This window comes from Dendrobates tinctorius, unplaced genomic scaffold (genome assembly GCF_039654945.1).
Source record: "Dendrobates tinctorius isolate UK_male_01 unplaced genomic scaffold, ASM3965494v1 ptg000012l, whole genome shotgun sequence".
Lineage (NCBI taxonomy): Eukaryota > Metazoa > Chordata > Amphibia > Anura > Dendrobatidae > Dendrobates > Dendrobates tinctorius.
In genome coordinates, this window is record NW_027361680.1 from 2,390,319 (window position 1) to 2,402,616 (window position 12,298).

Below are 12,298 nucleotides of genomic sequence, written 5' to 3' on the forward strand. Positions count from 1 at the left end.
GGCACCCCAGTCCATGGAGAAATTCTTATACTGCACGCACTTCTAGGCGGCAGTTCACACAGGCATGTGCACAATGAATGCATTTTCTTGCTGTGCGGATTAATTCCTTTTTGGAGATATTCAGTACATAAACTACCAAAGGGGTATAATTTCCAAAGTGAGGTAACTTAAGGGGGGGAATTCTGCTCTTCTAGCACTTAGGGACTCTGTACATGAAGTTTGCAAACTGCTCTAGCAAAATTTGTGCTACAGGAGGCAAATAGCGTTTTTTCCCTCCCAAGTCTTGCCGTGTGGCTAAGCATTACTGTACAGCCACATATGGGACATTTCCACTTTCATAAAAAATTGTGGGACAAACTTTGGTGCAATTTTACCCATTTCCAAGAGTAAAAATGTAAAGTCTGGCGCTAAATCAAAATTTTGATGGTAAAAATGTAATCTTTGTTTTCGCTGCCCAATGGTATAAAGATTTGTGACACACATGTGGTGTTAATATGATCACTGCACTCCAAGATTAATTCAATGAGATGTGTAGTTTGTAAAATAGGGCCAGTTATGGGGGTTCTCCTATCCTGGCACCTCAGGGGCTCTATCAGTGTGACATGGCACGCTCAAACCATTCCAGCAAAATCGGAACTCCAATATGGTGCTTATTTTTTTCTGAGCTTTGCACTCTGCTTCAAAAGTAGTTTTCGACCACATATGGGGCATTGGTGTACTCAGTAGAAATTACACAACAATTTTGGGGTCCATTTTCTCCTGTTCCATGTGTGAAAATAAAAAAATTGGGGTTAAAAGAACATTTTTGTGGGGAAAATATGATCTTTTTTCATGGCTCAATGTTATAAACTTCTGTGCAGCACCTGGAGGTTCAAGGTGCTCAACATACATCTAGATACATTCCTTGAGGGGTCTAATTTACAAAATTGGGTCAATTGAGGGGGTTTTACACTGCTTAGGCACATCAGGGGCTCTCCAAACTCAACATGACACCCTCAGAACATTCCATCAAAATCTGCTTCCCAAAACATCACTTCATCTTTTCTGAGCCCTGACATGCACCCAGATATGGGGTATCGGCAAACTGACAAGAAATTGCACAGCAAATTTTAGGGTCCATTTTGTTTTGTTACCCTTGTGAAAATAAAATGGGGCTAAAAATAATTTTGTGGGGAAAATGTGAGTTTTTTATTTTCACGGATGAACGTTTTAAACTTATGTGAAGCACCTGGGGGTTGAAGGTGCTGCCCACACATCTGGATAGGTTTCTTGAGGAGTTTTGCTTCTTAAGTGGTGTTACTTGTGGAGGTTTTCCACTCTTTAGGCACATCAGGGGTTCTCCAATCGCAACATGCCATCAGCTAATTATTCCAACAAATTTTGAATTCAAAAATTCAAATGGCGCTCCTTCCCTTCTGAGCCCTGCTGTGTGCCAAAACAGTGGTTTTCCCCCACATATGGGGATACTCATGAGAAACTGCACAACAAATTTTTGTGTCCATTTTTTCCTTCTACCCTTGCAAAATAACATTTGGGTCTAAATTAAAATTTATGTACATTTTTTTCCTTTCACATTCCAGTAATTCATGTGAAGCACCTGATGACTTAATAAACTTTTTGCAGTTTTTAGAATAGTGGGTATTTTCTGCCCTATAGGCCCCTCAAAGTCACTTGAAATGTGATGTCCTAAGAAAAATGGTTTTGTAAATTTTGTTGGAAAAATTGTTTATCAACTTTTAACCTTTCTAATTTCCTATAAAAAATATGTTTTAAAACATTGTGCTGATGTAAAGTGGACATGTGGGAAATGTTACTTACTAACTATTTTGAGACATAACTCTGATTTAAGAGCATAAACATTAAAACTCTGAAAACTAACATTTTACAAATTTTTACCAAATTCCCAATATTTTCACAAATAAATGAAAGTCACATCAAATTTTAGTACTATCATGAAGTACTATATGTCACGAGAAAACATTCTCAGAATTGGTGGAATCCGTTAAAGTATTCCAGTGTTATTACCACATAAAGTGGCAGTGGTCAAAACTATAAAGTTTGGCCTGGTTATGAAGGAGAAAACTGACTTCAGAGTGAAGGAATTAAGAGTCCTGTATTTTTTAACTTTGATTTTAACTCTTTCTGTTAAGCAAAACTTTTATTTGAAAGAACTTTTCAATCCTAATATAAGGCTTATATGCCATTTTCTATAAACTTCATAGATTTTATCACTGGGTTAACTTAATTAAGAATTGTTTGACGCTGGCTTTTATCAAGAAACTACCCTGTCTGATTTTACGTAATTAGCTATTTTTCTTTTTCTTTCATGATTCTGATGTTTTCTGGCAATATCAAGCAATTACACACAATCAAATAAAGAGCCACTTCGTGACGGAAGAGCAGAACCAAAAAACTTGAATCTTTTCACAAATATTTTAATCACCATCTCTAATTTGACATTTTCAATTAATGATTTGCAACTTCATTCAAATATGAACATGAATGTAAAAGTACACTCATTTCGACCAATCTTTATTTCTTTAAGAATTTCACAGTTTAAGAAACTGTCAGCAGTGATACACCAGATCAAATGTCTCAATCTGCTGGTATCCTTTAACCACTCGTGCTACTGGTTATCAGAAGATATTTTTAACGCTAAACGTCTGTAATGAGCTACGGGAAGCCACATTTTAAGCAAATAATTTTTCTCCTTATTGGTTAAATCAAACTTATCAACTAAGCTCTAAAATATCTCTGAATTTTTACACACATGGATTCTCTCATCATATGCGGGTATGGCTTTGCGTAAACTTAACAAACTTTTTCTGACTTTTATCTAGGGGCACTGAGGGGAAGCCTGATGGTTCAGTGGTCAGCATCAACGCTAGAGATGAGTGAACTTGTTTGGAAAACATTCATCACTCTTAAATTTGGCACAAACATAGCACATTCGGATTTGTGTTTGGTTTCCCAAGCATTTTTACTCAAAATCGGAAAAATTTGTTCACAGTTCGGTAAATCATCGCATTTCCAATAATGCTTTTGTTATGACTTTGGCTAGGATGGTGGTGCTGTATATTGAGCGGTTGAGCGGGGGGGGCATGTTTGTTGAGGGGAACTATTATGTCTAGGTCAGAGGAGCTGCTGAGTGTCATTTTTTTTCATTTAATAACTTCATTTCTGTAAATTCCACAGTCAAGGTCTTCTGTGATTGGCTGCCATAGTCAGATGTTCCTGGTCATATAAAAAGGGGACATCTTGTTTTGCTGGCACTATTTTCTCAGTGTCACAGTGCAGAAAAGCCAGACCTGCTAGTGCTGCAAATAAACTTGTCAGTTAGCTAGATAGAATCCTGTCTGTGTGAAATCAATCTTCCAGCATCAGACTAGGTTGTGCTATAAGTGTGTTGCAGTCTTAGGAGGTCCCATTTGCTAACCCAAATTGTTTGCGATAAAACTGTTTCAGTGAGAAATCAGAAAGCCAGATTTCCACTTAAGAATCGTTAAGCCTAATATTGGGGTGCAGTCAGGAGGCCAAATTTGCTAACCCAAATCATTTGTGATAAAACTGTTGTAATGAGAAATCAGAAGGCCACATTTCCTTCTAAAAATTGTTAGGTATAACAGTGTTGTTCAGGCACACTATCTAAGAAAATAAATAGTGTTTGTTCATTTAGTTATAGGTGACTGACAAGTGTGTGCCTAAGATTCTGACAAGAGGGAAAGGGTACATACAACATGAATGGGAAAAGGCTAGGTCGTGGTGAAAAGAAGAATAGGCTTAGTGTTTGACATGTACGTGGGTGAGGTGGTGATGTTAATGAAATCTCTACTGAGCAAACACCATCGTGTCCTATCCAAAGATCACGGACAACATGTGTTACTGAATGGGCTACTCTACTCCCTTTCTTTGGAATCCACATGGTGGTATGCTTTGAAGATGAGGCCCAGAAAGAACATATGCTCCAGTGGAAGGCAAGTGCTTCATCAAGTGGCCTTTCATCCTTTTCCTCCACCTTAGCATCAAACAGAGTACAATCCTCAAAGCTGGCACACCAATCACCCTCCTTTCCCCGCATCACAAATTTCCAAATGCCAAACTGACTATGGGGAACCACAGATGGACCATTTTACAGAGCTGTTCACACATTATATTCCATAAGCATCAGAGTTCTGCTCAAAAGATTCACAGAATCCAGAGGAGCAAAGCATCTGCACCAATTCCCTAACCATTTTCATGCTGGATCCAGGGTCGGATGAAGTACAGTAGGTCTGAGCAGAATCCAGACCCTTGTCACCAGACTTTAACCACCAGGGGTGGAGATGATCCTGATGAGACTCAGATATCGGAGGCACATGTGGACTGTGCAGTGGTGTCAGGGCAGGAAGAGGAGGAGTTTGACTCTCAGTGTGAGGAGTGTGAGAACAGAGAAGATGACGATGAGGTTGTAGATCCCACTTGATGTGAACCCAGAGGTATGCTCAGCAGAGGAGGCGAAGGAGGGTGAAGACGAGGAGGCTTGGAAGTGCATTGAGCTGCAGGGTGGATTGCTGGGGAAGGGAAAAAAAATCTCTTTAAATCTTCTGCCTGAGCAAGTGTGAACGAGCTGAGTGTAATCGGAGCATAAGGGCGATTGGTGGTAAGTGCATGATTTGTGATTCAGTGACTTTGGATTCAGGGAGTTTCCAAGGGAGGTATTACTGAATTGCTGTTATATTTTATTAATACTTTTTATTTATTTTCACTTAACTTTTCTGTCTGGTGCAATTCCCATTAGGAAATGTGCTCCATTATTGACAATGCCATCCAGTGTACATCTTGCCGGTTGAGGGTGCATACTGCTGTGTGAGGTTTGAGCACGTTGTGCATTTAGAAGCCCTGGATCTAAATGTGTAGCTGACAACACAGAGATCCATAGACAATATGGAAAGGAGTCTGCTGCTCAATGAGCACTCAATGGGATAGATGAGTGGGAGGATGGTAGTATGGAGCTGCAGGACAGTGAGGCAGCTAGCTGGATGATAGTTAGAAGGTGGGGTAGAGGGAAGAGTACCAGGGAGGCTAGTCCTGATCTGGCACACCCCAATTAGTTTGCTAAGTTGGCAGCTGAGGGGAGTGTCAGTACAAGTGTAGCACTGTTACAGCAAGGCATGTCCTCTGAAAGCCGGAGGAGTGTCTGCTCCAGTAAGGGGGGAAATAGGAGAGCAGGGCAGGCCAGACAGGTGCTGGTATTGGGGGATTCAATTATTAGGGGAACAGATAGGGCAATCTGTCACAAAAACAGGGATCGTCAAACAGTGTGCTGCCTACCTGGCACTCGAGTCCAACACATCGCTGATCGGGTTGACAGATTATTGGGAGGGGCTGGTGAGGATCCAGCAGTCATGGTGCACATTGGCACAAATGACATAGTTAAAAGTAGGTGGGAGGTCCTTAAAGATAATTTAAGGGAATTAGGCCACAAGCTTAAAGCAAGGACCTCCAAGGTGGTATTTTCTGAAATAATGAGAGATACATAAAATGCATGTATACTAATGCCAGAAGCCTCACCAACAAAATGGAGGAATTAGAATTAACTTTGTTGCAACATAATTATGACAAGGTGGAGATATCTGAGACATGGCTAGATGAGAGCTATGACTGGGCGGTTAATTTACAGGGCTATAGTCAGTTCAGAAATGACCATAGAAATAAGCGAGGGGAGGTGTATGTTTATATGTAAAATCATCCTTAAAACCCATCCTGTGTGATAATATATGTGAATCTAATGAAAATGTAGAGTCCCTGTGGGTGGAGATAAGGGGAGGGAGAAAAAAATAATAAATTATTGATAGGGGTTTGTTATAATAAGTCTCCAAAAAATGGAAGCAACTGAGAATATCCTTGCAAAGCAAATATATGAAGCAGCTACTCAAGGAGAAGTCATTATTATGGGGGACTTGCACTACCCCAAAATATATTGGGGAACCGAAACCTGCAGTTCCAGCAAAGGTAATAGGTTTTTGACAACTATGAGAGACAGCTACCTTTCACAACTAGTTGAGGACCCAACAAGAGGGGGTGCACTACTAGACCTAATATTAACCAACAGGCCAGACCGCATATCAAATATAAGGGTTGAGGGTCACTTGGGTAATAGTGATCACAAAATAATAAGTTTTCATATATCCTTTAATAAAATGTGTAGAACAGGGATTACAAGAACACTAAGCTTCAGGAAGGCAAATTTCCAACGGATGAGAGATGATCTTAGTACAATAAACTGGGATGATATATTGAGACATAAAAGTACACAAGGAAAATGGGAGACGCTTATTAGCATCCTGAATAGGACCTGTGCACAGTATATACTCTATGGGAATAAACATGCTAGTAATAGGAGGAAACAACTATGGCTAAATATTCCTGTAAGGGGTGCAATAAGTGACATTTAAGGAATTAAAGCAAGTAGGTAGTGATGAGGCTTTAAATAAATACAGAAAATTAAATAAATTTTGTAAAATGCAAATCAAGCCAGGAAAGATTTGGACAGAGAGACTCATTGCCAGAGAAAGTAAAAATAATCCCAAAATATTCTTTAACTACATAAATAATAAAAAACCAAAAAATGATAGTGTTGACCTCCTTAAAAATAGTCTGAGTGAAATGGTGGATGAGGATGAGGAAAAAGCCAATATACTAAATTATTTTTTTTCTGCAGTATTTACACAAGGAAATCCCATGATGGATAACAAGATCAGTGATAACAAAAATTCTCCATTAAATGTCACCTACTTAACCCCTTCCTGACATCCGACGTACTATTCCGTCCATGGGACCCGGGTCCCTATGCCCATGGACGGGATAGTACGTCTACCGCGATCAGCGGCGCCCACGTGGTGAGCGCCTCTGATCGCGGCCGGGTGTCAGCTGATTATCACAGCTAACGCCCGGCACAATGTGTCAGGGGCGGTCACGAACCGCCCCTGACACGTTAACCCCTTGCACACCGCGATCAAACATGATCGTGGTGTACCGGGGGTTAAAGGGAAGGATCGGCAGGGAGGGTGCTCCCTCCGTGCTTCCCTGAGCCCCCCACGACAGCGCAATGTGCAGCGCTGCTGCAGGGGGCTCCTTTCCTGCAGGCCCCTGAATCCAAGATGGCGATGGGGGCCTTCGGGGGCCTGCAGGAAGCTGGCTTCCTCAGTGCCTAAATATAAAGGAAAAAACAAACGACCAAAAATCTCACAACAGAGTATGATAATACAAAATATAATTTATTACACAATCAATAAGACCAGAACATGTGAGGAACACAGTGACATGGAAAATCCAAGTCTGCTTGTGCATGCAGAAAAACACCAAAGGACACACATATGTCAGGAGGGGGAAGGAGGAAGTATAAAGCACATATGTAGTGCCTGTCAGCAGAGATAAATATAATTATACTAGCTCATAGCAAAATTGCACATCCCACACTGAGCCTCATGGAATCCACATCACCAGGCATGTATCCATAATGGACAATAGAGTATGATGAAAAATGTAACGTATTAAAGTCATACCTGGTAAGAATGGGAGGCAGCCCGACTGGTGTGTGTGTCCCCCGACGCGCGTTTCGGCGTGAAATGCCTTTCTCAAGGGGTGGTGGGAAGGGGGAAGTGAAGGGATTAAAAACGCTGTGTCCACCAATCATGGGCAAGTATGCCGATCATGTGACCCACATAACCAATCAGGGCCGCACAATAGCGGCTATGTAATTAGGAATCCCGATTACCATGGAAACACACATATGCCTCAGTGTATCCATGTCATAGCCAGACCGCCTCTGATGACGCATGCGCTACCGTGACAACCGAGGACGCCAGGCGGCGTCGGCGTCAGCTGACCTGTGACGTCACAACACGTGACTGGTCGCCAGGACAACGGAGCCGCCGAGAGCCGCCGGGCGCCGCGGGAGCAGCAGGGCGCATGCGTGCCGGCGGTCAGCATGAGATGGAATAATAGATAATGCTGGCTCAAAAACGGGAAACCAATAATTAATGGTAGATATTAAATGCATAATCCATTAGTTATATATATGCAAATGACACTCAGCTAATGTAACTAACAAAGAAGCCCTATATAAAGGGATAGGGTGCATGAACAGGGATAATAGCAATAGAGCATGCAAGATGAAAAATGTAAATGCAGTATTCACAAGAAATAATCATAATGCTATTCAAAAATGATGATATTAATTACAATGGAATAAAATAGAATAACATCATTGCAAATAGATGTACATCTAAATACGAAATTAATAATAGATCATGATATGATACATACACAATTATTAAAGGAATATAGTGGGGAAAAAAAGTATTTAGTCAGTCAGCAATAGTGCAAGTTCCACCACTTAAAAAGATGAGAGGTGTCTGTAATTTACATCATAGGTAGACCTCAACTATGGGAGACAAACTGAGAAAAAAAATCCAGAAAATCACTGTCTGTTTTTTTTTTTCATTTTATTTGCATATTATGGTGGAAAATAAGTATTTGGTCAGAAACAAAATTTCATCTCAATACTTTGTGATTAGAGTTGAGCGATACCGTCCGATACTTCAAAGTATCGGATCGGAATGGATCGGCCGATATTAAAAAAAAGTATCGGTATCGCCGATTCCGATACCGGAAGTCCCATTCAAGTCTATGGGACTTCCGGTATCGGAATAAGAAAAATCCTGTTTTTCCCTTGTACAGCCTCTCTGGGGTCTGTACGGGCCTTTCGGGGGGCTGTGCCGGCCTGCCAGGGGGTCTGTGCAGGCTCCGGTGGGCTCTGCCGGCCTGCCGGGGGGCTGTGCAGGCTCCGGTGGGCTGTGCCGGCCTGCCGGGGGGCTGTGCCGGCCTGCCAGGGGGGCTGTGCAGGCTCCGGTGGGCTGTGCAGGCTTCGGGGGTCTGTGCAGGCAACGTCAGATGGGACTACAAGTCCCATCGGGCGATGCCTGCTACCATGACAGTGATTGACACATTAGCCAATGATGGGACAGTAGTAGTCCCATCATCCGGCTAATGTGTTGAATGTGCAAAAAAAAAAAAAAATTACATGCTACATACATACAACATGCATACTACATACATGCTACATTCATACTACATACTACATACATGCTACATTCATACTACATATATACTACATGCAACATACATACTACATATATACTACATGCAACATACATACTACATATATACTACATGCATGCAACATGCATACTACATATATACTACATGCATGCAACATGCATACTACATATATACTACATGCTACATACATACTACATATATGCTACATACATACTACATATATACTACATGCATGCTACATACATACTACATACATACTACATATATGCTACATACATACTACATATATACTACATGCATGCTACATACATACTGCATGCTACATACATACTACATATATACTACATGCATGCTACATACATACTACATGCTACATACATACTACATACATACTACATACATACTACATGCTACATACATACTACATATATGCTACATACATACTACATATATACTACATGCATGCTACATACATACTACATGCTACATACATACCACATATATACTACATACATACTACATGCATGCTACATGCTACATACATACCACATACATACTACATACATACTACATACATACTACATGCTACATACATACTACATATATACTACATGCATGCTACATACATACTACATGCTACATACATACTACATACATACTACATGCTACATACATACTACATATATGCTACATACATACTACATATATACTACATGCATGCTACATACATACTACATGCTACATACATACCACATATATACTACATACATACTACATGCATGCTACATGCTACATACATACCACATACATACTACATACATACTACATGCTACATACACACTACATATATACTACATGCATGCTACATACATACTGCATGCTACATGCATGCTACATACATACTACATACATACTACATGCTACATACATACCACATACATACTACATACATACTACATACATACTACATGCTACATACATACTACATATATACTACATGCATGCTACATACATACTGCATGCTACATGCATGCTACATACATACTACATACATACTACATGCTACATACATACCACATATATACTACATACATACTACATACAATACATTCATACAATACATACATAGACATACAGTACATATAACATAGAGTAACATACTTACCAATACTTGTCACATTGTTCCCCGAAGCCATTGTCTTTTACGGAATAAATATTAACATAACAAACCACAAAAATACTCACCCACGATCCGAAGCAGTCCACGAGTGTGTCCCACGACGATCTTGGGTAGAGAACTGCAGCATCAGCTGTTGCTGCCGTTCTCTACGGGCTGCAGGAATCCAATGACGGAAGGTAGGTATCCTTCCGCACTGTATTCCTCCGCCACTTAAAAAAAAAAAAGTCCCTAGTCTCACTTTATGCCATTGCTGCGTGGGAATTTCCCACACAGCAATGGCATAAAGTGAGACTAGGGACTTTATTTTTTTTTAAGTGGCGGAGGAATACAGTGCGGAAGGATACCTACCTTCCGTCATTGGATTCCTGCAGCCCGTAGAGAACGGCAGCAACAGCTGATGCTGCAGTTCTCTACCCAAGATCGTCGTGGGACACACTCGTGGACTGCTTCGGATCGTGGGTGAGTATTTTTGTGGTTTGTTATGTTAATATTTATTCCGTAAAAGACAATGGCTTCGGGGAACAATGTGACAAGTATTGGTAAGTATGTTACTCTATGTTATATGTACTGTATGTCTATGTATGTATTGTATGAATGTATTGTATGTAGTATGTATGTAGTATATATGTGGTATGTATGTAGCATGTAGTATGTATGTAGTATGTATGTAGCATGCATGTAGCATGCAGTATGTATGTAGCATGCATGTAGTATGTATGTAGCATGTAGTATGTATGTAGCATGCATGTAGTATGTATGTAGTATGTATGTAGTATGTATGTAGTATATATGTAGCATGTAGTATGTATGTAGTATGTATGTAGCATGCATGTAGTATATATGTAGTATATATGTAGTATGTATGTAGTATGTATGTAGTATGTATGTAGTATATATGTGTTATGTATGTAGTATGTATGTAGTATGTATGTAGTATATATGTGGTATGTATGTAGTATGTATGTAGTATGTATGTAGTATGTATGTAGCATGTATGTAGCATGCATGTAGTATGTATGTAGTATGTATGTAGCATGCAGTATGTATGTAGCATGCATGTAGTATGTATGTAGTATGTATGTAGTATGTATGTAGTATATATGTAGCATGTAGTATGTACAGTATGTAGTATGTATGTAGCATGCATGTAGTATATATGTAGTATATATGTAGTATGTATGTAGTATGTATGTAGTATGTATGTAGTATATATGTGTTATGTATGTAGTATGTATGTAGTATGTATGTAGTATATATGTGGTATGTATGTAGTATGTATGTAGTATGTATGTAGTATGTATGTAGCATGTAGTATGTATGTAGCATGCATGTAGTATGTATGTAGTTTTTTTTTTTTTTTAACATTTAACACATTAGCCGGATGATGGGACTACTACTGTCCCATCATTGGCTAATGTGTCAATCACTGTCATGGTAGCAGGCATCGCCAGATGGGACTTGTAGTCCCATCGGACGATGCTTGCACAGACCCTCGGACATCAGCACAGCCCCCTGGCAGGCCGGCACAGCCCCCCGGCAGGCCGGCACAGACCCCCACAGGGTGCACAGACCACCAGCAGGCCGGCACAGCCCCCCGGCAGGCCGGTACAGACCCCCACAGGGTGCACAGACCACCGGCAGGCCGGCACAGCCCCCCGGCAGGCCGGTACAGACCCCGGGCAGTCCACACAGCCCCCCAGCAGGCCGGCACAGCCCCCCGGCAGGCCGGCAGAGACCCCCGGAAGGCCCGAAATGACGGCGCATCATGATGCGCACACACCGCGCATCATGATGACGTCAGGCTGTCAATCAACTTTGAACTTCCGATTCCGATGCCGACTTCCGATATTGAAAAAATATCGGAAGTCGGTATCGGAATTCCGATACAGCAAGTATCGGCCGATACCCGATACTTGCGGTATCGGAATGCTCAACACTATTTGTGATATATCCTTTGTTGGCAATGACAGAGGTCAAACGTTTTCTGTAAGTCTTCACAAGGTTGCCACACACTGT